The sequence below is a fragment of the Eublepharis macularius genome, chromosome 1, assembly GCF_028583425.1.
Source record: "Eublepharis macularius isolate TG4126 chromosome 1, MPM_Emac_v1.0, whole genome shotgun sequence".
Classification (NCBI taxonomy): Eukaryota; Metazoa; Chordata; class Lepidosauria; order Squamata; family Eublepharidae; genus Eublepharis; species Eublepharis macularius.
The window spans coordinates 157300337-157326920 of NC_072790.1; positions in this window are offsets into that span (position 1 = coordinate 157300337).

Sequence of the window (26584 nt, forward strand, 5' to 3'; positions counted from 1 at the left end):
CAGTTTGGTGTAGTGGTTAAGAGCGTGGGACTCTAATCTGGAGAGCCGGGTTTGATTCCCCACTCCTTCACTTGAAGCCAGCTGGGTGACCTTGGGCTAGTCACAGTTCTCTGGAGCTCTCTCAGCCCCACCCACCTCACAGGGTGTTTGTTGGGGGGATAATAATAACACACTTTGTAAACCACTCTGACTGGGCATTAAGTTGTCCTGAAGGGCAGTATATAAATCAAATTGAAGAGAAGCCCAGATGAGGCAGCCAGGCCTCCAGAGAGCGTGCCATGGTGGGAAGCCCAGGCTGGGATCAGGAGAGGAATAGGCAGCAATGCCTGCCCCCTGCCTTCACTGAGCTGGGATAAGGAACAGAGCAGGTGGTAATGCCTGCCTGTCATGGTCAGGGCTGAGGTTCCCACTTGGGAGGGCGCTGGGCTGAGCAGGAGGCAGAAAGCGAGAGTCCAAAACACACCAGGGTCAAGAGCCAAGGAGTCCGTCCATCAGGGGAGCAAGCAGAGGAGAGTCAGAAAGCTGAGCCGAGGTCTGAAAGCCGAGTTGTCAGTTGCACACAGAGACAGGCAAGAGGTGGTTGAGGGCGAAGCTGAGGTCAGGACACAGGAGGTCTATCCAAGCAAGGGCAGGGTACAAGGCAGGGGTGAAGCTTCCAGGAGCCGAGCTGCTGGGCGCAAGGAGTGGTGAACGACGTTGCTCCCACGCTGGGCTCTGCCCAGCGTCTCCCTTATAAGCTCAGTGCAGCATAAGGGAACGAGGCTCAGGTGCTTCTCATTCACTTGATTGCCCTGCCTCATCCTTGACGTCCAGCTCTGCCCGTTGCTGCGCTTGCGGGTGCGCACTCTTCCGTTGCTCCCAAACCGCCTCTTTTGCCCGAGCCTTCTGCTTCGCCACCGGCTCGCAAGGCTTGGTTCTCCAAGACGTCGGTTGCTCCTCCTCCCTGTGCACTCCCTCCTCTTTTGCTGAGGGACCAGGTTGCGCTGAAGGGCTGGGTTGCCCTGTGGGATTGGGTTGCACTGAGGGGCCGGATTGCTGGTTGCCGGACGGCTCTTCAGGGGTTGTGGGCAGGTCTCCCACGGGTTCTTCCAGCTCCTCCTCAGAGGAGGAAGGATCGTCAGTGGGTAATGCGCCCAGCCAACACGGGTTTCCGACACCATCCCCTCCCAAGGCCCCTCCCCTGCGAATGACCTGGAGGGCATGGCTTGTCAGGGTAAGTTCGATGGAACTGCCGGAGGAGATGGGGGGCATGGAGGTTACTTGCAGGTTTCCAGGTCCTGTCATCTGGTCCATATCCCTTCCACTCCACCAGATACTGGAGCTGGCCCCGGTGCCGACGCGAATCCAGGATCTGGTCCACCTTGTACTCTTCCGGAGTGGGTGTGGGGGCGCTGTCAGAGTGAGGAGGGACCAGTGGAAGACTGGGTGGATCCAAAGGATCAGGGGTAACTCGAGGCGCAACGCCACTGGGTTGACCTGCTCCACTATCCGGTAGGGCCTGATGAACCAATGGTCCAGTTTTCGGGAAGGGCATTGGGACCGGATGTGCTTGGTCGATAGCCATACCATGTCGCCTACTACAAGGACCTCTCCCTCCCGGCGGTGTCGGTCCATGGCGACCTTATAGACCTGTTTGGCTTGGTCCAGTTGCTCTCGTAGTACCTAGTGTAGCGCTTGGAGTTCCTGTATGAAGGCGTCCGCTGCTGGGACTACGGACTCTGGAGCAGTTTGAAGGAAATACCGGGGGTGGTGTCCGTAGTTGGCCAGGAAAGGAGTCTGCCGGGTCGAGGAGTGGACAGAGTTGATGTACGTGAACTCTGCCAAGGGTAGGAGGCCAGCCCAGTTGTCCTGCTGGTAGTTGGTATAGCAACGCAGGTACTGTTCCAACGTGGCATTTGTTTGCTCTGTTTGCCCGTTGGTCTGCGGATGGTGCAAGGAGGACATACCGGGCTACATCACCCTGTACTCACGGCCACCAGAATTCCCAGGAGAGGAGGTGTAGGGTCTTGTAGCGCCCAGTTGCAGCACCTCCCAACACAGGGGCCCAGGGGGCATATAAATCCGGTTGTTGAGGATGAGAAGGTCTTGCTGGAGTCGGTATCCAGGTGGGTCTGTCTGGGTCGGGTCGCACAGACACTGGGCGAAGTTCTGAAGATGCTCTAAAAGCAATAGAATGGTGAATATAGGTGAGTGTCAGGTATGGGGTTTGGGAATCAGTATACCAAGCCCCAGAATTTAGAAAATCCTGCAGGAGGAAACTTTGGGAGATGGAACTTACAAATTACACCCACCTCTGTGATTAATTGCAGGTCTCCATGTTGTACTGTGCTGTTTGTTTTTTTAAACAACTTTGTGCATTTATATACTTGGAACAGGTACGTTGTTTACATGAAGCACAGACTTGGTCTATGATGCTTGGAGAGGAACATGGAAGAAACCAAAGCCAAATACATGAAGATATGCTGTGGGGACCACATGTAAGATGAGTGTATTGTAAACTTTTAACAATATGCATTTTGATTTTGCCTTTCATTATATTTGTTAACTATTAATACTCATTACCCTGATTTGGATAGCCTAGGCAAGCCCGATCTCATCAGATCTTAGAAGCTAAACAGAGTTGGCCTTAGTTAGTAATTAGATGGAAGACCTCCAAGGAACACCAGGGTTGTAATGCAGAGGCAGACAATGGCAAAACACCTCTCTTAGTCTCTCACCTTGAAAACTCTAGCAGGTGTAGCCATAAGTCAGCTGTGACTTGATGGTACTTTCCTCCATTGATACTCATCACAAAGACAAAAATGAAGATTCTGATGGTAATACAATAATAAAGAGTTTAATGCTTTAAACAGGGTAATTACTAATCCATGAAATATGTTAATACTATACAGTTAATGTTATCTTTCAAGTCATGTCTGATTTCTTCGCTCCAAGAACAATAGAATCATTTTTGATGCAAAGTAGTCTCTTTGGGATGTAAGAAAGGCAGTTGGGTTGCTTGTTTTCTATGTATATCAAGACACCCTTCTGCATGCAGAAAGCATCTTCTGTTTATAAATGCAGAGGAGTTAGCTGTGTTAGTCTATAGTAGCAAAATCAAAAAGAGTCCAGTAGCACCTTTAAGACTAACCAACTTTATTGTAGCATAAGCTTTCGAGAATCACAGTTCTCTTCGTCATACATCTGACGAAGAAAACTGTGATTCTCGAAAGCTTATGCTACAATAAAGTTGGTTAGTCTTAAAGGTGCTACTGGACTCTTTTTGATTCTGCTTATAAAGTAGCTGTTTCTGACCTAACTGATAGGAGAAAAGCAACACAAAATCCAGATGTGATTTCCATTTGTGCAGGATCTAATGCAAAAAAAGTTGCACTAGATTTTTCTCAAGACTATTTTTTTACATGAACTCAAATAATATGATTATGTAAGCCACTTTGAGTATAAATTGAGCAAATAAATAAGCAGATGGGCTCCTGGAGCCTGTATGTTGCAAATTAAAGCCAAAGTGCTTAGCTGCACCTAACTTTTAGGACTGCTGGCAGAATCCTCATTTTTGTGATCTAGATTAATCTCTGTTTTTAACCTGTAGAATGGTTTATGGATATTTTGGGTCTGGCAGGTTGTTGAGTGCTATGTGTCTCTTAGTTTAACTAATGTGGGCTAATAGTGTCAGGCTCAACCAATGACAAGGAGGTCGGAGCCTGGGGGAGGCTTGCCCTTTAAGGTTCCCTCTTTCTCTAGGTAGGCTGACAGGTGAGCCTCAGGAAAGGGGAGAAGAGGGATTTACAGCACTCTCACACCCTCTCTACCTGCATAGCAGCCTGGTGTGCCTCCTGCCCCTGGTCCCAGGACTGCCTGCCTTCTCTTCTGGCATCCTAGGCTAGCTCCTTTTATATAGGGCCATCCAGGTTGGGTCCCTGCCCCCAGGCTCTGCCAACTCCCAAGGTTTGATTCTCCTTCTCCTGGGTTGATTTGCATGGTCAAGGGACCCTCCCTGCCCCCGCCTCTCCTCAGCCTGGCTGTAGGGAAGGTCTGTCTGGCCCTTTCCATGCCACATATCCTGGATGCTGCACCTGCTCGTCTTGGGTCTGCTCCATCCCTGCAACTGGAAGCACTGCTGCCTCTTGGGGCCTTTCTTCAGCCTGCCTAGCCCTGCCATCCCTAAAAAGGAGCCAGCAGGCTTGCACAGCAGTGATGCTACAGCTTCGCTAGCTGCAATGAGCCAATGCTTGGAGCTCCCAGCATTGGCTGAGCTCCTTGTGCTCTGCTGCAGCAACTTTCCTGCCTTGACTGCAGCAGTTGTCGCTCCAGAGAGTTTTGCTACTGTCTCCCCAATTGAACTCGGCAGTGCACCTCTTGAAGACATTTCTTCAGGGGAGCAAGTAAGGCCAGGGTCAGAGGTCCCTCCAACCCTGGACAAACGGTTAAAGTAGTCTATTGGGTGAAGCTACTATTTCTGTGCTGCTGGGAGCTGTAAAATATAGTGATAGAAGGCACAAGGCTTTTCAGAGATAGCTAAGTCAGTTCTCATTGCTCATATGAGCAATGCCTTCTGAAGCTATCTTCCAAAGGAGTAAGAACAACAGCTGTCTGTACACAAGCATTCTCTGTTTGGCTCCCACCTAGTGGATTCATCTCTCTGATAGGGTCAGGAAAGCTCCCTTATATCATTACAAAGAATGTGTAAAACAGAATTATCAAAGAAGACTTTTTTAAAGAGACAATTAGGATGCAGTAGGACAATTGTTCAGAAGGAAACTTTTTGTAATGGGAATAAGGTTGTAGTTTCAATTGTGAAAAAGTCAGGCAATTTTTCTCCCCCTTATATTATATTGGATGTATTATATTGTGTTTATTTCAGTGTTCTTCAATTGTTTGATCTCGTTTTATTGCATTATTTAATGTACGTATTATGTTTGGTTCATAATTCTGCAAATCACCATGAGTCTCAATGAGAAAGTCAGGTAATAAATGAAGTAAAGAAATAAATTAATTGATGCCATTCTCTCAGGGTGACATTATTTTCTATTCTTTGGAATAAAAGACCCAGTTTTGGATGTGGGAATTTTAACTGTAGACATTTTAATGCAACATTCTGATATAAACCATCAGATTTTGATGGAGGATATGCATAATAAATAATATGATTATTTATTTCTTGGTTGAGAAGAAGCTCTGTCATAAAAATGTTCACCAGAACTCTTTTATTTTTCTTGAATGTTTCTCCAGCAGCTAGATCTTTAATTATAGTTTTGTGACAGAAAATTGAGCAATTTTAATGAAAATGATGTAACAGCCTAGCCACTATAATTATAAACATGAGAATGTAAAATAAAATTGTTTCATTTTATGCACATTTATGCCCCTCATCCACTTAAAAATGTACAAACTGCTTTTGTTAAAGCAATTGGACCAAATCAGGATTAGAAGCAGCACACAGCACAACATAGCTCCTAGGAGATATTTTGTTCCATTTGAGTTTATCTGCACAGCTAAGAGTGAGCAAATTTAAATTACATTACATTAAATATATAATTCTGAAAAATGGCCCAAAAATGGAAACAAAAAAATCCATACAAAAAGTCCATGTTCAGATTGAGGGGAGTTTACAAATTTGAGACAGCCCCTTGTTTGCATAAACATCCAAAGAGGTTTTTTTTTAATAGCAAGGAAGGAAAGTGCTGATAAAGGGCCTAGAGAAAGGAGCAAAACGAGAAAATGACAGGGAAGCATACAAGGATGGGGAAAGGCTGTAGGGTCTGGAAAAGGGAGGAAAATTGTTGGTATCCCCCTGCCCCCAAATCACTCAAGCAGCAATCCACAACTCTTTTCTCTTTGCAGTTTGCTCCAAACAGCTACATGTCTAAAACTCCCTTGGTCTCTCCCTACATCCTAGCCCTGTAATGCATGGGTTGAATCCTAGATCTACCAGTAGAAAGTACTGTCACGGATAGTTCCTGCATCTTCTCACCTCTACCACACAACCATACTTTCCAGCCTTGGGAAACTTTACTCCTGGCTATTGCTGCATGGTCTAATAACCAGACGGGTGAGGAGGCTGTGAGGACAAAATTTCCCTTTCTGCCCCTTTAGAACAGCTTTTCTGATAGAGAGAAGAGACCAAATTCACGCTCCCCCTCCTTCCCAATGCAGCCTCCTGACTAGAGGTGGGCACGAACCGGGGGAAAACCGAACCGTGTGGTTCGTGGTTCGTGGCGTTTCATGAACCACGAACGTTCACGAATTTGCCCCAGTTTGCGAACTGGTTCGTGGTTCATGAAATTTAAATGCCCCTAAAGGGGCATTTAAACCCCCAGATCAGCTGCTTGTTGAGGATCTCTCTGACAAGCACCTGATCCAAGCCGGTGGGGGTTTAAATGTCCAGGGCATTTAAACCCCCGGATCAGCTGCTTGTCAGGGAAATCCCCAACAAGCTGCTGATCATTTAAAAAGCAGGGCATCGCTGCCCGGCCAGGAGTTCCCGGCAGGCCAGCCAAGCCCCACCCACCCACTGTTTAAATGGCCATTTCCCCATCACTCGGAGTGGGGGGAAATGTCCATTTAAACCGGGACATCACCATATCCGCTCCCGGCCACTCAGAACAGGGGGAAAATGTCCATTGAAACCGGGACGGGCTGGCTGGCCAGCCAGGAGCTCCTGGCAAGGCAGCCAAGCCCCACCCGCTGTTTAAATGGACATTTCCCCATTACTCGGAGTGGGGGGGGAAATGGCTATTTAATCCAGGATGGGGCTTGGCTGGCCAGTCAGGAGCACCCGGCTGGCAAGCCAAGCCCCACCCACTGTTTAAATGGACATTTCCCCACCACTCCGAGCAGTGGGGAAATGCCCATTTAAACTGGGACCGGGCTTGGCTGGCCAAGGGTTGGTATACTAAAGTCATAGGTAAAGACAACAAAAAAGGGGAGTGAAAAACAACCCTGCAAACCAAGGGTAACCAAGAAGGTTGGCACAACAGAAATAAGTATTATCAAATCATTGAAAATAACAAAAAATATAAATTAAAAACACTGGTGTAAAGTTTAATAGAAATATATAGATTCGAATAAAAGCATCATATGGTTGTACATATATGTACTAAAACCTTATATGTACACAGGGCTTTTTTTCAGGGGGAACGCGGGGGAACAGAGTTCCGGCACCTCTTGAAAATACTCGGCATAGTGCTTGAAAATAATATGATTTCAAAGAATCCCGTGTGTTTCTTCCTCATTTCCCTCTTGAGAGTTCCGCCACCTCTTTTCCCAGAAAACCCCCCTGTATGTACATAAAATAAAATCACTAATATACAGGTATTATTACCTGTATATTTGTTTAAATATCAAAGACCGCACCCCAGCAGTGAAATGCATAAATAAAACATACATGACTTGGCACATACCGACTGCTGAGATGGAATTAAAATAATATGGAGTGAATTCCTTAGAATTCCACCCCAGAGGAGCATGAAAAGAAGTCAGGGCACTGATACATAATAGGAGTTGTGCTTCCTTTGTCCATAAATCTTATAGCCAGGTCAAGAATGTAAAATTCAAGATGGAGTGCTGGATACGGACCAAATATGAAACAGAAGATGATTATTAAATTTTATAGTGGTGTTTTTAGTTTATATATTATTTTCAACTATTTGATATATATTTATTTCTGTTGTGCCAACTTCCTTTGTTATCCATACTAAAGCCATCACCAGGTTTCTCATACACCTCATGCATTTTGTTTCTTTGTATGGTGTCTTCCTGTAGCAATTGTACAGAGTTCAAAGGACAGTGCTAGTAGATTATCCAAATTATACTATTTCTGCACCCCTAATTTTTTTCTTTGACAGCCTAAAAAAAACTAAAGCATGGATTTGCTTATATGGTTGTTGTGGGTATTCCGGGCTGTATTGCCGTGGTCTTGGCATTGTAGTTCCTGACGTTTCGCCAGCAGCTGTGGCTGGCATCTTCAGAGGTGTAGCACCAAAAGACAGAGATCTCTCAGTGTCACAGTGACACTGAGCGATCTCTGTCTTTTGGTGCTACACCTCTGAAGATCCAGCCACAGCTGCTGGCGAAACGTCAGGAACTACAATGCCAAGACCACGGCAATACAGCCCGGAATACCCACAACAACCATCGTTCTCCGGCCGTGAAAGCCTTCGACAATACATCGATTTGCTTATATGTTTGTAGATTAGTTACTTTCATTGTCCTCCTTATCCTCCCAGAATTACAAATCCTGCTTTAGGACTGAACGTAGTGATTCTGGAAATTTAAAACAGCCATATGAGATCTTGAACCATTCCGGCATTAATTCCATCATCTGGCCTACAGACCATTCTGGCATTTACATATTCCAACTGAAGATACTGGACCCAAACTTCAGGTTAATTTTTCATATATTTCATTATTGTAATTATATTTTTGTTCTTACTGTACTTATATATGTGATTAGTCTTGCTTATAATTATAAATACATAGATTTTCATGTGCATTGTATATTTGTAGGTGGTAAATCATTAGAGGAGAAAACAGGATGATAGTAACTTAAATCTTCCCTTGGCCAGGATTATTACACTAAATTGTCAGTACATAAAAGCTGTTCCAGTGCAGAGGAGAGTCTTGTCCATTCTAGAACTCTGTTCCTTAGATAGGCCTGGTTCATTCCCTCTAAGCACTCTCTGTGGTATCTGAAACTAGTCTGCTGTCATATCTGCTTTCCTTCATGCATAGGATTGCCAGCATGAAGCTGGAAACTGGCAGGAAACTCACCAGTAGAGATGGGCACGAACAGCAATACCAACTAAAAAAAGCCACGAACAGCCCAATCAGCTGTTCGTGAACAAGCTGTTTGTGAGGGCCCATTCTAAACGAACAGGTGGTCATTGCAAGCCTCGTTCGTTGCTGTTCCTTGCTGTTCTTCAAGCCAGACAATCTGGCACCTGCAATCAATTCCCTTGGCAACCAGAGGCAGGGACTGCCTGAACTCTGTCTGAGCTCCTGCTGTTGCCCTGGAAACCCCAATCTAAGACCAATCTAGCTTGATAGACAGGTCTTCCTTTCAAGTGTGGAGCTCCAAATTTGTTACAAGGAAGCAAAGAGCAGGGGGGAGGGGGGCTCCCAGCTCTGGTTTTGCAGACAGTGAGGGAGAGACAGTTGCTGTTGGCATTTTGAGTGAGAGACAGGGAGAGTACATTGGAGCTTGAATTTTCTTTGTGTGTGGTGGGATAGGGATCTACCTCTTCAAGTTCCAGGGCTGCTGCCAGGCTCTGGGCCAAGCTATTATCTACTACTGGTACCTTTCCTGCTGCCTGCTCATGTAAGGTTTCTGGGAGTGGTGCGGTAGGGCTCTTGATGGCTGGAGGAGAGCCTGCTGTTCCCCACGAATAATGAACATGTTCATGACAGGATCATGTTCATCAGTGTTCATTGTTCGTGGATGGCAATGAACAAGCACCATGTTCATTTTTTTTTTCTGTTCGTGCTCATGTCTACTCACCAGAGGAAGGAGCCCTCCTCTTCAGTAATGTTCCAATGTCATAACATGCCAGTGTCATCACCACCATTCCATTTTCCCCAAATGGCCAGTTGAGCAAAGGTAGGAACAACTGGCAGGGAGTGGAAGGTCTCCTGCCAAGATCTGGCATCACTGTGTATAATGTTCTTCATACTGAAAAACTTTGTATCAGCCTACTTTCTGATAGTAAATATTGTCTACAGCTGTGCTTCATGCTGTCTGTGGATCAAACTTATAGACTCTGCACCTGCACAAAGCAGCCATTTGCAAACTTCTAGAGCTAGCTTTTAGGAACAAAAGTCCTCTTGCTGCCTATGGTTGAAGGCCGAGGGGAGAGTGCGTGGCGAGACAGAAAAAAAAAAAGGCATACACCGGACTGGAGAAAACAAGGCCACAACTTTATTAAGAAACAGCAAACGAGGAGTATTGGCACAGCATGAGGATCAGATCCGTAGCATCGGGTGACCCGCCTGTCAGCCGATGAACCACGTCCCCCTCAGACCCCAGGCTGAGGGAGGGAACCAGGAGTGGCATGAAGGGGGGAGATCACCCGGTGTACACCCTTTGGTGATTCCCTTGCCACCTGAGAGGTGGCGTGCCCTGGCAGCCCCCGAGCTGGGCGTGCCCCTTGCCGCTCACCCCCCAAGACTCCATAAGGGAGTCCCCTTAATGGGGAGCCTGTGCGCGCAGGCCCAGTCTCCCCAACAAATGGGATATGATCCGATGCTCCACCACGACAAGAGCCCGGCCGGGCTCCCGCCAACACTCCTATTGCTGTAGCCATTCCAAGAGGCCATCCCGCACGTCCTGCAGCCATATGTCCATCCCCCCAGGTTGACAAGTGTACACCGTCCGGCCGGAACAGGGGGGCCAACTTATGCGAAATGTCCCAGTGGGTGATCAGGCGACCACCAGTCGCCCCAATGAATTCGCCCATGGCGCGGGCCAGCCTCTGCCGAACCCCGTCCAACTTCTTGGGACACCGGGCCCCCCGCCAAATCAGCCTCTGAAGTAGATCGGACCAAAGGACGACGGTGTCCAGAAAGACCCCCCGGAGGTAGTCCAAATCATCGCACATGGCCCGTCGCAACTCCAGGCCCTCCCGTTTGGCCAAATCATTCTCGCCGAGCTGTATAAGGATAGCGTCCGGAGGACCCTGCTGGCGTGCTTGACGTAGAAGAGTTGGAACCAGAGATGCCCATCGCATGCCGCGGACTCCCAGCCAGCGCAGTTGAAGCCGATCCTCCAGGCCCAGGTGGGCGCCCCAGCCAGATGACTCAGCATACTTCCCCGCCCAATGAACGATACTGTGGCCACACAGCCACACCGACTTCCTGGCACCTGGAACTGGAACACACAGAACAACCGTTTTAGAGAGATGGCCCCACAGCGGGGCGAATGTAGGTCCTGAATGTCCCAGACCGCCAGCGACCAATGGCCTGAATGCATCTCTGAGGCGGACTTGAGGTTGCCAGATGTGGTGGCCATGCGAGACCCCGTGAAGGGGATGCGAAAACCGGAGGAGAATCCCTCCCAGAGCTACCTGGCTGTGGCGCGGTCAGGATAGCGCCCCAAGAGGGGAGCGAGGGCCTGCAGCTGAACCGGGGTGGGGGCCAGGCTGTGCGGCCCAGGGGGAGGCTCAGTTGCCTGCACCTGTGCTCTGGGAGGTGCCTGGGGCCGGTCCTCCATCCTTCCGGGAGGCGTGGGTGGAGGACCGGCCCCCCCGAAAGGGCTGGGATCCCGACTGGCCGCGGGGGCAGGATGGGCGCAAATGGCCCCCCCCCCGCATGCATCGCAGTTGTGTTCGAAGCGGCACTTCGAGCGGTGACACCTGCCCTGGTTGTATTCCCAGCACAGGCTGCGGGATCTGTCCTGGCATGCAGCCCAACGCCCGGGGCGAGAGGGGTCCCCTTTTCCCTTGATGTGGGGGCCAACCAGCCAGAGCCACAGCTTCTGGCTGATCAAATACCACCTGGCCCGGGGGTTGTGGGAGGCCCGCTTACAAAAGGCCTCGTCATAATCCATGGCCGCACTCTCCCCAGCCAAGGCCCGAGCCCGGAGCACATTTCCCAGATGGTTCGATAGATGCCAACCGCTGTCTGGATAAGCTGTCTGGACGACACCCATATACACCGTGAAGCCCTCGAGCCAGTTAGAAAACGAGCACTCAGCCAACTCCCTACGCGCCCGCCGCTTGCTACGCTTAGCGGCGGGGCTGGACCTCCCATCCTCTGCCTCTGGCCACAGCAAGGAGAAAACATCCACATAATACCCGTTTAAAATAAGTTCGCGGGCCTTGCGGGCGAGGTGGATCCCGGGGGGGTCCTCGTCATCCAGAAAGGAAGGGCCCGGGGTTTCCCCCTTGGATCCCCAAACCTCAATGGAAGCACCCTTGATCTTTGCGCCCTGCGCCCTCTGCCGGCGGACCCAGTCAGGGAGCCCTGGGACCTTGGCCGCCACCTCCCAGTAGTCATCCCCTAGGGAATCATCCTCTGACGAGGACTCACCTGAGCTCCAATCGCTGTCTGACTCCTCAAGCCACGCGCGACAGCCGTGCTTCTTGTGGGATGACTTCCTCTTCTTGACCGGATGCTGCCGCTCGCTGCTGCTGGCCCCTTCAGAGCTGGGCGAAGACGCTGCCCCACGCTGACGAGGCCCAGCCTTCCTCTTTCTCGCTCCGTCCTCCCTATGCTGGGAGCTCCTGCTCTGTGAGGGAGCAGGTCGGGAAGGGGCCGCCCCCTGACCAGAGCCCCCCAGGCTGTCCACCCGCGCCATGAGGAGCTCCAGCGCACGGGCGATGCTCTGCATGGCGTCGCCGGACTCGGGGGTTGGAGGCACCTCATCCCCCCCATCCTGGGGTTTTGGCCCCCTCCCCCTGGTGGGGGCCCTTGCCCCAGGGGGTGCTGGCTTGGAGCCAGCCCCCCTGCCAGTGGTTTGTTTGGTGCCCTTTGCCTGTCCTGCCCCCGGGGTAGCCGAGCTGGGCCTGGGAGGCCTGCTGGCCTTTTGCCGGGCCTGCCCAGAGCCGCCCGGTCCCTCGGCAACCCCCCGCGGGGGGTTTTTCCCAACGATGGGCGGCTGGTGCGCGGCTGGGCTCGCCCGGCGGTCTTGCCCCCCGCGAGTTGCTGGGCCCTGCCCCATTCCCCTTTCTGGAGGCCTCGTTCCCCTTTTTGGGGGCCATCCTCTCCCAGGTGGCGGGGACGGCAGCAGAGCCTGCCTAGAAACAGGTCTCCCTTGGGCCGAGCACCCCTTATGTGGGACGGAGGGAAGCCCCCCCCAAGAAGCAGCTCTCCTTTTTCTTCCTCCTCGCTGGGCTTGCCACGCCGCCCTCCTCGCTCCTGTCTTCCAGCAGGTCTTCGCCGGAGCCGAGGGGTCGGCGCTCAGGCTGCGCAGGGACGAAGCTCAGTCCCAGCTTCCCCTGCGGCAGCCACGTGCCACCCCGCTCCAGGCTTCGCAGTCTTTGCTGGAGCCGAAGGGATGTGGCCCGATCAGGCTCGCAAGGGAAGAAGCTGAGCTTCAGACCCTTGCTGCAGCCGCACGCCTCCCTGCTCCGGTCTTCGTCGCTGCTCCGGTCTTCGCTCGCTGCAACGTCACTGCTCCAGGGAAGCACGCATGTCCATGGGGCAGGCGTTGACTGAGGGCCGGGCCGGGCGGCGGCCGGATAAATACCCGGCCGCCGGACCTGAGGGAGAACCAGCTGGCTGTGCCTGCCCCACCCCTCCCAACGAACCCGGGCGCCCGATTGCGCACCTGGGTTTGAAACGATTGGCCGCGGCCTGCGCAGGGGCCCAGCGCAGACCGCGACCCGGAAGTCCGCCGCGAGTCTCCCGTGCGGCCCCGTCGGCAGCAAAACGGGGCCCCCGGTAAGTCGGGGGGGGGGGGCCTCGCCTTCCCTCAGAGATGCAGCACTGATGCCCCATACCGAAGGAGGAGGTTTGCATCTTCCCTCTCAATTCCTTTCCATCCGCCGCAGCAGTGTTAGGGAATTTCTCTGGGGCATTTTTTCTTTCCTCAGAAGCTATTTTTTTCTCTTTTTAAAAAAGTTGTTTCCCTCCTATTTCTCTCTCATTCATCTTTCTACTATATGTATACAGTCTTTGATGTATATAGGTTTAGGTTTAAAACTGTCTTGTGACTTGTATCTCTTTTATGCTTTTAAGATCCAGTTCAAAGGTGGGTCTGGACTTTTGTTTAGTGAATATTGGGTGGATCACCATATCTCCCTTTAACCCACTTTGACTTTGTTCCACTGACTATCCAATCTTTTTTTTCCTACTTCCTGGTGGGAGAGGTGTGCTTGGGAGTGTGGAACAGAGTGAGAAATGGTGCCACAATTCATAGTGTGTGGGTTAAAGGGAGATATGGTGATGGGAGAAGAGCTGGCCAAATAAGGGGAAGGAACAACAGATATCTGCATGATGTTGCCCTTTATGGCTGTTCTTCCAGCTAATGTGATGTTGGTACAACCATATCAACCACCCACCAGGTTATAAAGTCCTGCTGCTAAATGCCAGATCAGTCACAGGAAAAACTGCAGCCATCCGGAATTTAATCCTGGATGCGTGGGCTGACCTAGCATGTATCTCAGAGACTTGGTTGATAGAGGGGGAAGAGGTTAACCTCTCTCAACTGCATCCACCAGGATACTTGATAATACATCAGCATAGGTCTGGTGGGTGGGTGGGAGGTGGTGTCACCATAGTCTATAAAACTCTATCCTCCATCCAGGACACCTCCAGTTTGAGGCTGTGCACCTAATGTTGGGATTGAGAGACAAGATTGGGATTCTACTGAGATACTACCTATCCGGCTGCCTAGCAGTCTCCCTGCCTGAGCTGACAGAGACCTACAGTTGTTCCTTACTCAATTTATAGACAAGCCATTTGAGCCTTTGGCCTCCAGTGTTTTCAGACTCATCACCATTAAGACATTTCTAGTGGCAATCTTTAGGGATCTCCAGTCCTACTTATATCTGACAAAGGGAGTCTAACTCTTGAAAGTTTATACCCCAGAATTCTTGTTGATTTTCAAGGTGCCTGTGGACTCAAATCTTGCTGTTCTACTGCAGACCAGCATGGCTACCTACCTGAAAATATCTTCCACTTTTCTGGACAGGTTGACCTGGCCAGTATGGAGTGGTGAAGATGCAGGGTGTGCACTCCCTGACTACCTTGATTATGAGAAGGATAGAAAGGGAGGCATAGGACTGGCATCCTGACCACCAAAAGAAAAAGCATTACCAAAAGAATAACCTAGAAGGATTCACAGAAGCTAATTTGATCCAAATACTGGAGACAATATTTAAAATGTAGTCACAGAGATTATGCTCTCAAATAACATGCAGGATCTTACTCCTCTCCCTTTGACAGGAAGGGATGCAAGTTAGATGGCCTGCAGCCTAAGGAGGAAAATTTACTCTGCTACAGTCCTTAGGTGTTACTCTTGACTAAGTTCAACTGCCCTTCCTTATGAGGTCACCTAGCTCTTGGTTAAGGGAGCTGTGTAGAGTTACCCTACAGAGGATACCTCTGATGGATTCTATTTATTTTCTGGTTGACAAAAAAGACAGGGGAAAGGGAGCAGTTCTGGATCTCAAGATTTGAACGAATGTTTAAAGATTTCAAGTTTCCAAATGGTTACCCTAGCCATTTCCACTCTTAAAGGGATGGCCCACTCACCAAAAGCTGGCGGCTTTCCCCCAGGAACCCAGATAGCTCCATTTGTGAAATGGTTGTGGGCTCTTTGATTTCCCTTTTTTCAGCACGCTTTTTCTGGGAACATGGAAAGTGTGTTCCCAGAAAAGGCACCAAAAAAAGGGAAGCCAAACTGCCCACCGTTGTTTTGCAAATGGAGCCATCCGGATTCCTGGGGGAAAGTCACCAGCATTCAGTGAGTGGGCCGTCCTTTTAAGAGTGTATAGAAACAGCCTTTGTTTGAACAGCTTCCTTGTTAGAAATAAACACTTAGCTTGCAATTTTAGACCTTTAGGGTGCTTATTTCCATATTTCTATTCACCCCAACTGTAGAAAATATTAACAGCTCTAATGTTGGTCTGCTTGTTGCCAATACACAGTGTTACTCATTAGTCTTGCTACTGCTCCTAGAATTTTTTACAAAATGTGGCAGTTGCGCATTTGCAGGGATGTGTCATCGACCTCCACTTAGATGAGTGGCTTAGGGTGGCACAATCTGCTGCTGTTTTGTTTTATCACATCAGTCTTGCCCAAGCTATATGGTGCTGGCTCTGTAGAGAGGTGAGATTAACAAACTCTCTGAGGAGCGATCTAGCTGGCTCTGTAGAGAGAGGTGAAATTCAAACTATGCTTCCTGGCTAACATTGCATCCCCTTTCACTTGAGCATCATCATGTAATTCGTCTTGTGTGGTTTAGCTCTAAGTGGTACAGGTTTGTTGGTTGTGCCTCATCACATGGGCTGTTAACTGAATCTTGCTCATTGTCCTGTATCTTTATTGCATTTAAAGGATTTGTATCTAGCTGTAACCTCTATTAAGATATACTTGGTTGCTATTTCAGAATCTCATGATTTGATTGACAGTTCAATTGTTTTTTCTGCTCACCTATCAAGGAAGTTCCTCAAGTGTTTGTTTATCCTCTATCCAGGGCCAGCGCGCCCATTGAGGCCAGGTAGGCGATGGCCTCAGGCGCGGGGTGCCGGAGGGAGCACCGGAGGAGTCGCGGGGGGCGGAAGTGCATGCCACAAAGCAGCAGCCTCCTATCCCTCCCGCCCCATGCCGCCGCCACCGCCAGCACAAGCCCCCGGCCGGGCGCAGCCGCCGCAGGCAGGCATCTGCGGTGGCACAGGCAACCGAGCAGGAGAGCTCAGAGACCGCCTGCCGCAGCGATCGGGCCGGCGGTGGCGTGCGCACTCCCGTGATGACATCATGTGTGATGTCATCACGCAGGCCAGGGTGCGCGCGCTTGCGCATGCGCGGGGGGGATGCCCGGCCGGCCGGCCACGAGTACCGCAAACCCTTGCGCTGCCCCTGCCTCTATCCCCCTCTCTCTGCACCAGTTCCACATTGGAGTATCTCTTTGGTTCTTTCTAGTTTAATATATAAATTGTTTGAAACCATGGTAACTTGTGAGTTATCTTTCCTCTTCTTTATGACAACCTTTTTGGTAGGCATCATGCCAGCCTGTAGGGTGGGAGAATTACATGCTCTACTCTGTGATCACCCTTCCACTAAGTTTCATGGGGACAAGGTGATCCTTAAGCATAGTTTAGACTTTCTCCCTAACATAGTCTCCCATTTTCACGTTTCCCAGAATATTATTCTGTGAGTTTTATTTCCTGCTCTGCCCTTACCAGCAGAATGTACATTCCACACCTTAGACATTAGAAAAGCTTTCTTAATTTACAATGTACAAAGAACTTTTGCAAAGACCAACATTTATGTGTCTTTTCTCTGGTCCTAGAAAGCATTATTAAGTTTTCACAGTCTTTTTCTCATTGGGTGGTGTCCTCTATCCAACATTGTTATTCACTAGCTCAGTTTACTTGTCCATTACCAGTCACCACATACTCTGCTAAGGCCCAGGCAGCCTCTGTTGGTCTCCTTAAAAGAGTGTCTCTATCTGACATCTCTAGAGCAGCTTTGTGGTCATAATCTTCGTCGTCGTCCTTCTGTGCAGCCCCACATTGGGACTGCGCATGCGCAGGCCGGCCGCGGAAAGATTTGACTAGCTATAGAATCGTGAAGAGGGGGACGCTCGCCGGTTCCGCGCGTGCGCGGTTCCGTTCCCGCCAAAACCGGCATACTTAAGGCGAGCGTCCCCCACATTCCCTCAGTTCCTTTTTCGCCGCCGTCGGAATTGGTTCTACTAGCGTTTCTTTTTCCAACTCGTCATTATGGCCCTCTTCAAAAAATGTCAGAAATGTTCGACGAAGATGACCCACTCCGATGGGCACGACTTGTGCCTTCTCTGTCTCGGGGAAGGGCACATTGTTCAGCGCTGTGCTATTTGCCAGTCGTTTACACCCAAGGCCCGCCACGACCGTTCTGCTCGGCTGAAGGCCTTCCTCTGGGGGTCTAACCTTCTACCCCAAGATCAGGCGGGTAAGCAGGATGCGCCTCGTTCGGCCGCTTCTCCCGCTCCCGGGCCTTCGTCTGACCCGGCTCGTGGTTCCTCGGATCCGACCCCCTCGGAACCGGCTGCGGTACCGGCTACCCCCCTTGTGACCGAGGGTGCTACCCGCCCGAAGAAGCGCTCGGCGGAGCGCTCCGCTGTGGAACGGGCTGCTTCGGCGCCCCCGGCAAAAAAGTCGAAGTCTCGTTCGAAGCATCACAAACGAGACATCTCCGCTCCCGCCACTCGCGGCCCTTCGCCTGTGCCGGCGTCTCTTTCAGCTCCTCCGCCTGATGCCTTGCACACGCCGTCGCCGCCGCACACGCCTCCACCGCATATAGAGGATGATTACATCTCGGTTCCGAACTTCCCGGATCCGATCGTGGCCTTCGAACATGGCTTGCCATCCGCTCCTGCCTCTACTGATCCGTCCGTTCCGTCCTGGTCCCAACAGCAGGTCCCGGACGCCCGTTCGGTTCCGACCCCGTGGCTGCCTCCGGTGCAGAACTTCCCGGGCATCGGTGATGTGGCGACCTGGTCATCCTTCGTGTCCTGGCTCCAGTCATCGGCGGCGCTTGTCCAGCGCGCTGGCCTGGTCCCATCGGTACCTGCCTTCTCGTCGGCCGTGCCAGAGACGTCCGTGAGACAGCCAGGACACGCGGTCGCTCCTCCGACGCTGCCTCCGGTCTCCCGCGCGGAACCGATGCCATCTGCCTCTGCGCAGGTGCCGGAGTTCTCCGGTTCCGAGGATGAGGAGGGTCTGGCTTCCCCCTCTGAAGCTTCCTCCGACCTGGCGTGGGATCCGTCCCCTGACGACGCCGTCGGTGAGTCCAGAGCATCCTCTCCCACCGAAGATCATCGTATGCTTCCTGAGCAGATGATCCGAATGGCAGAAGCTTTGGAGCTGGATGTCACTTCTTCTGCCACGAAGCACAAGAGTAAGGTCCTCCAGGCGCTATCCTCTGGTTCTTCGGCATCTGTGGCTTTCCCTCCGGTGGAGGATCTCGTTGATGCCGCGCACAACTTGTGGCAAGCACCGGCCTCGGTTCCGGCGACTGCTCGGAACCTGGAAAAATGTTATCGGCTGAAGCAGGAGGATTGTCCTTTTCTCTTCGCCCATCCGAAGCCTTCTTCCCTGGTCGCCGACGAGGTCAACGCTCGGTTCCGGCGAAACTCACAATCCGCTCCAGTGGATCGAGAAGGCCGGGAACTGGATGCCCTGGGTCGCAAGGTCTACTCCTCCGCGTCCCTTGCTTTTCGTATCGCCAACTTTCAAGCGATAATGGGATCATACAACCTGTTCCTATGGAACCGACTGTCAACCTACATTGCCGACTTGCCCGCTGCCAGTCGCCCCTTGGTCAAGGCTCTGCAAGCTGAGGCTGTGAAGCTCGCAAAACAGCAGATGACAGCCGGGAAAGATGTGGCTGACTGTTCGGCTCGCTCCATGGCTTCCTCTGTGGTCCTCCGAAGGCATGCTTGGCTCCGCTCCACGGCCCTGCCTCTGGATAAGCGGACGAAGGTTAAAGATTTCCCCTTCGAGGGGAGCCTCTTATTTTCGGAGAAGACGGATGAAGCCCTGTCCCTCATGAAGAAAAATCACCAAACGGCTAAGTCCCTCGGCGTGATTGCTGACCAGTCGGCCTCGAGGTATCGTGCTCCTCGGTTCCAGTCCTTCCAAACGCCCTACCAGTCTTCTCAGCCCTACCACCAGCGCCAAGGCCGCTATTCTTCCACTTACTACGGCCACCGTTCCTTCTCCGGTTCGCAGAAGGGTGCTGCTAAAAGGTCTTCTCGGAACCGAGGGAAACAGGGACCTCAACGCTCCCCGAAAGGTCCGGCGTCGGGTCCGAAGCAGCTCTTCTGACTAGATCTGGACGCTGCCCTGCCTGCCTCCCAGGATGTTGGCCAGACCCCCTTGTTTGGGAAGAGGCTCCGACCGTTTCTGCCCGTTTGGCGGACTATCACTACTGACTCCTGGGTGTTGTCTATTGTAGAGCATGGCTACAAATTGTTGTTCACCTGCACCCCCCCACTCTCTCTGCCCCCTCGTTATACACCTGTTTCTGGTTCACTGTTGAATAATAATGTCCAGGAGTTGCTTCTAAAGGGTGCTGTGCGTGTGGTTGATCTTTCCACCTCTCCCTATGGTTTCTATTCTAGGTACTTCCTAGTGGATAAGAAGGATGGTGGTTCTCGCCCTATCCTAGACCTCAGGGGTCTCAACTCCTACCTTGTGACCCAGAAATTCAGGATGCTCACCCTGTCCAAGGTTATAGAGCTTTTGGACACTGGAGTCTGGATGGCCATTATTGACCTGAAAGACGCCTACTTTCACATCTCTATACGTGAGGATTGTAGGAAATACCTCAGATTCTTCTGTGGGTCAGTGGCCTATGAATACACTGTTTTGCCTTTCGGGTTGGCTTCCGCCCCCCGAGTATTTACCAAATGTATGGCTGTGGTGGTGGGCTTTTTACGCTCTCAAGGATGTGTCATCTACCCCTACTTAGATGATTGGCTCCTGGTTGGGCCATCTGCCCTTGGGCTCAGGGATCAGCTCTCCCTTGTCACTTCCCTGCTTAATAGCTTGGGCCTTCTCATTAATTTCGGAAAGTCCATATTTTTGCCTACGCCAACGATACGGTTTATTGGGGTAGTTCTGGACTCGTCTTTAGGGAGGGCGTTCCTACCTTTGGACCGTTTAAACCGCCTGGTTTCTCTGGTGCGTTATTTCCTATCTCATCGCTACCAGACGGCCTTACTTATTCAGACACTCCTTGGGCTTATGGCCTCCACTACGAGTGTAGTGCTTCTGGCACGCCTCCATATGCGGCCCCTGCAAACCTGGTTCCTTCGACGTTTTAACCCTCTTCTGATGTCCCCTCAGCGGAAGTTCTCCATCCCAAGGGGTGTGCTACGCTCCCTGGTTTGGTGGTCCCTCCCTGAGAATTTATCCCGGGGCTCTCCATTTGGCACTTTCGTGGCTGACGTAACTGTCTCCACTGATGCCTCCAACCTCGGCTGGGGTGGCCGCTGTGGTTCTTTAACAGTGCAAGATGTCTGGTCGCCCTCTGAGGCCTCCTTGCACATCAATGTGTTAGAACTCCGTGCAATCCGGTACTCCCTTGCTTCCTTCACAGATGTGCTCCGGAACAAGCGGGTCCAGGTCCTGTCCGACAACACGACGGCCTGCTACTACGTGAACAAGCAAGGGGGAACGGTTTCACTCAGGCTCTGCAAGGAAGCCGCACGACTATGGTCTTGGGCGGCCCACAACAATGTCTACCCCAGAGCGATTCACATCGCAGGGGAGCTGAACGTGTCCGCAGACACCCTCAGCAGGGTGTTTCTCCCGCAGCACGAGTGGTCCCTTCAGCCCAAATATCTCCTTCCAGTTTTCCGCCAGTGGGGGTTTCCGGAGGTAGACCTCTTTGCTACGGCTTCCAACAGACAGGCCCCGCAGTTTTGCACCAGGGCTGGGGTGGATCCTCGATCCCTGGGAGATGCCTTCCAGATACCCTGGTCCCCAGGCTTCTTTTATGCCTTCCCTCCAACCCCGCTCCTGCACAAGGTTCTTTGCAGGATTCGAGCTTATCGCACCCACTGCATCCTGGTGGCTCCCTATTGGCCTCGCCAGGAATGGTTCCCCCTCCTGCTCTCCCTTTCGAAGGGATGTTGCCTGCCCTTCCCAACCGCCCCGGACCTCTTGCTGCGGGACGGTGTGTGGCACCACAATGTGGGGGTTCTGAAGTTGACGGCCTGGCTCCTGCTGGCCCCGGAGTGACCTTCTCTGCTGAGGTCTTGCAGATCCTCTTAAACTCACGAAAGCTCTCCACTAGGCTGTCTTACCAGCGCAAGTGGTCCCGTTTTTCCCGTTGGTTGGCTCCCAAAAGGGCTTCCCCTTTTGTATGCCCCCTACCTTTAATTTTTGATTACCTGGTGGATCTCCACTCACGTGGTCTGGCTGTGAGCAGTATTAAGGTCCACCTGGCTGCGATCTCCGCTTTTCATGAGCGGATTGATGGGAGAACCGTGTTCAGCCATCACTTGTCCAAACAGTTTCTCAAGGGGCTTTTCAAAACCTTCCCTCCCAGGGTACCCCCGGTTCCACAGTGGAGTTTACCTTTGGTTCTGGCACAGTTGATGCTTCCGCCCTTTGAACCACTGGCTACCTGCCCGCTGGCATTGGTGACATTAAAGGTGGTGTTTCTGGTGGCTATTACCTCCTCCAGAAGGGTTGGGGAGATCTCTGCCTTTCGGGCTGATCCCCCTTTTCTTCAGTTCTTCCCTGATAAGGTTGTCCTGCACCCTAGTCTGGAGTTCCTCCCGAAGGTGGTAACCAAGTTTCATCTGCAACAGAAGGTTATCCTCCCTACATTTTTTCCCAACCCTTCTTCCCCAGGGGAACGAGCCTTGCACACTCTCGATTTGAAACGTGCTTTATTGTTTTATTTACGTGCAACAGCAACTTGTAGGAAGTCCCCTGCATTGTTCGTTTGCTATTCTGGACCCCGTAAGGGTCTGCCTGCTTCCCCACAGTCCATTTCCCGCTGGTTGGTGTCTGCCGTTAAACTTTGTTATGCTAAAGCTGGTGTGCGGTGTCCTTTATCCGTGATCGCCCACTCTACCCGGGCGCAAGCTGCTTCTGCTGCCTTCCTGCGAGGAGTTCCGCTTCGGGACGTCTGTCAAGCTGCCACCTGGTCGTCTCCCTCGACGTTCATCAAACACTACTCTGTGGACGTGAATGCGAGACGTGACTCGGCAGTTGGGACTGCTGTCCTGCACTCGTTGTTTCAGTGACACTCACACCCGCCCCCATTGGTGAGTAGCTCGCTATACTCCCAATGTGGGGCTGCACAGAAGGACGACGACGAAAAACAGTGTTTCTTACCAGTAACTGTTGTTCGTCGAGTATCTTCTGTGCAGACACACATTCCCTCCCTCCTGCCCCGCTGTGAGTGCTGTTTCGTACTATTTGGCCTCCGGCGGCTCAGGGGAACTGAGGGAATGTGGGGGACGCTCGCCTTAAGTATGCCGGTTTTGGCGGGAACGGAACCGCGCACGCGCGGAACCGGCGAGCGTCCCCCTCTTCACGATTCTATAGCTAGTCAAATCTTTCCGCGGCCGGCCTGCGCATGCGCAGTCCCAATGTGTGTCTGCACAGAAGATACTCGACGAACAACAGTTACTGGTAAGAAACACTGTTTTTCTACTTTCATCAAGCACTATTCTGTGGATGTGAAGTTGAGAAGAGATGCAGCTGTTGGCAAGACTGTCTTACAGAGTCTTTTCCAGTATGCATCTCACACCCACATCCAGGGCAAGTGAGCTTGCTATTTTCCCATGTGGAACTGCAGAGAACAAAAATGAAAACAGTGGCCGTTTCCACACTGCTTACCTTCCCTCGGAATGACCCGGAACATCACGCAAAAAACGCAAAAGATCACGTTTTCTTGTGTGAGATTTGCACGACGTTGCTCAAATCTTGCGTGAGAAAATGCGATCTTCCATGTTTTTTGCGCGATGTTTCGGGTCGTTCCGAGGGAAGGTAAGCAGTGTGGAAACGGCCAGTGTTGTACTTACCTGGAACTGTTGTTCATCGAGTAGTCATCTGTGCAAGCATATCCCTCCCTCCTTTCTCTGCTATGAGTTTTGATTTTTGCATCTGTTGATGCTCCACAACAGAGAAGAAAACTGAGGGAAGGAATGTTCCCTTCCTTCAGTCATGTGCTGGTTTTGGCAGGAAAAGCCAGTATGAACTGAGGTTGCTATAAAAAAACTATGGAAAGCTTTAGAATTTCTATCTCCACAGCTAGCCTGCACATGTGGAGTCCCATTTTTGTGTGCACAGATGACCACTGGGTGAACAACTGTTATAGGTAAGTGCAACCCTGTTTTATTGTACAGAACTGCCTCCTTAAGAAATGTGAGGACATGATCCTGTATTATTTGGGACCAAAGAAGGGACAAAGAGTGTATTTTCAGTGATTCAGTCACTGGGTCATGGCTACTATCATGCTATGCCACAAAACAGCCAATAAACCTCTTTCTGGGTCATTCAGAGCTAATTCCACCACATCTTCAGCTTTCAACAAAGGTATCCCTCATCCTAAGATCTACAAAGCTGGCACCTGAGCCTAGCCTTTCACCTTCAATATAGCTCTAGACCATTAACATTAGAGCCATGGTGACTGCATCCTTCAACAAAGTAGTGCTGAATACCCTGTCCTTGATGCAGCTATAGCTGCCTCCAGTTGGGTTACCTTGCTAGTAGTATACACCCATCAGTGTGATGTAGAGAGAGATTACAAAGAAAGTAAAAATCAGGGTGCTTATTCTTTACACATGTGCCAAACTCAAGTTTGATTGGGAGAAGCCCCAACTCATCTTGAGTTTAACATGTGATGTGAAGCTTACCTTTAAAACAGGAGAGTGGTGCAAATCAGCACCATTGCACATGCAGGAGCAGAAGGAGCATCTTCATTCCCTCCTTTGCACCCACATGCTTTAAGTAGCGGAGAAAGACCATGGGTAGACGGCTATTTTTATTACAGCCAGTTCCATGTGTCTGCCCAGATGCATGGAACCAGCTGTAACACAAATAGACTTCCCCCCATGACCCTTTTCTACTAGTTAAAGCATGCAAGGTGCAAAGTATTAGAAAAAGTTATATTTTGTTTAGTAGCAGAATTACCCAGTCAGAAGCTTTTTTCCCCAGCGTAGAGTAAGTAATTCTTCAGGCAATCAAATTGCAGAAAAGATAGAACTTACAGTTTATTGAAGTAGATTTCATTCACAGCAATATGTTAGTAAGCCCACCAGCTTCAACTTTTCTCAGCTCATCAACTATCTCAGGGTCACCAAGCACTGCTGTGGGGAAATGATTAAAGGAAAGATCTGCAAACCTTCAATCCACAGATTGCTGGATCCAGTCCAATGCACACTCAGAGCCAAGCTACAAGTGACGAATTACACTTGCCTGGCAAGTGAACAGACTCACGTGTATTCCTCCCTGTTCACTTGCCATTCACTTGCGCTCCAGTGGAGAGCAAGTGAGTGGCAAGTGACCAGGGAGGAATACACGTGAGTCTGTTCACTTGCCAGGCAAGTGTAATTCATCACTTGTAGCTTGGCTCTCAGTAGCACAGCTCTGGAAAAACACAAATTCTCTTTCTCTCTTGTGCTTTCACAGCATCAGAACTTTGGAGAACCCTTTTCTCCAAAGTAATAGTATGTTGAAATTTGCCTGCCTTTTCAGGTTCTGTCCTGATAGGACATTTTGTTTTTGTTGTTACAAATGTGAAAAATGTTTTTCCTTTTGTTCTAGTTTTTGTGATTTTACCATATACTTTGCAGTTCGTACATATGGCATCACTGAAAGGTAATTATTGGTAGTCCTATCTAATTGACATTTGCATTTTGATGATGCTTAGTATCAGGAGCCTTCTCTCTGAAAAATACCATTGAACTAAAAATTTGTTTGAAGACCCTCCAACCATCCTAATGAAAACAGAAATAAATTATTGCCATCATCTCCCCTCTCTCCAAATTATGAACAATACAAGATTTTTCCCAGGTATATAGACATTCAAGTGAACACACTTCTACTATGAAGTTTGGTTTTTTAAAAATTGCTGAACAGCAGAGCTCTGAAATTTGCAAGGTTGTATTTACCATCCTCAAAATTAAAATCTCCACAAATTTCAGATTTTTTTCCACATTACAAAGATCGTTGATATTTTGATATTTCATCATTGAAATAAGTGTATGCAACTCTTCCTAACTCCTTCTCTCCAAGATATTCTAGAATGGTATGATTAGAGCATTATTTCAATGCTTGTTGGTGCATGAGTTCAATATTGTGAAGGAATTTTTATTGTTCTTCATAGCCATCAAAACACTGAAGGTAGGTTTATAAAAGATTTTTAGTTGTGGTTTTATTTTTCTCCCCAAAATGGTTACCATTCTTAAGTGGTTGTGGGCACAGTATACCAGATTAATGTAATTTCACAGCTTTGGTTAAGGTACATATTTTTTGGTCTATGGGTTATATGCAACTTGATTGCTTAGAGAACTTAGAAGTCATATCACCCATGAATGATAACTTTTCAGTAAGAAGTTATTTGTGGACTTCTCCTTGAGTAAATTAATCTCTGACAGACCCCAAAGTCTTGACAGACCAGTTACAACTGGCACAATAACAATAATTCTTCTTTGTGAAGAGTAGACTTCATTCTGATTAGATCCACTTACACGCAGGAGTACTAATCTACACAGGCTGCTCTGTCCTCAAGACAGAATGTTTCTCTAATGCATCTGATCTCTAAACAATGCTTCCTGAAGCTGATTGGATGTAGCTACAGCCTTCACATCTGCTCAGGGTTTTACAGAGGACTGGCTGTTCCACAGCTAGGGCTGTACAGCCTTGTGTCCATCACACACCTCCACATCAAAGTTAGCATGTTAAAAAGCGTTCTGTAAGGTTCCCATGTACAGGAAGATTTGATGTGGACATACCTTGAAATGAGAGATTCTGTTAGCACACCTGGAGATTGTTCAGGGCTATGTATAGAGCAGTTAGCTAATTATGATACATTTAACTGCAAGGAACAAATACAATGCTATGAAAGGCACAATGAAACAGACTACTTCCCCAGAAAGATATCTCACATAAGATTGGGCATATGCTTACTACAGATGGATGAACATTTCATTGAAATTTTAATTTGCTTTTACTAGTTTTCTGAGATTGCCCTACCCAACTAACAGTTACCTTGAGCTGCTGCTGCTACTACTACTCATAATAATGATTTTAAAAACTACAACTACAGAAAAGCAACACAATAGCAAAACCCTTCCCTAGCTTGAGACCTCTAATCAGGAAACTGAGGTACACTTAGTGTTGTGCCTAATACTGGTATCAGTACTCACCATTTTAGGAACAGGACTTATAATTCTCCCATTAAAATACTTTGTTCTTCC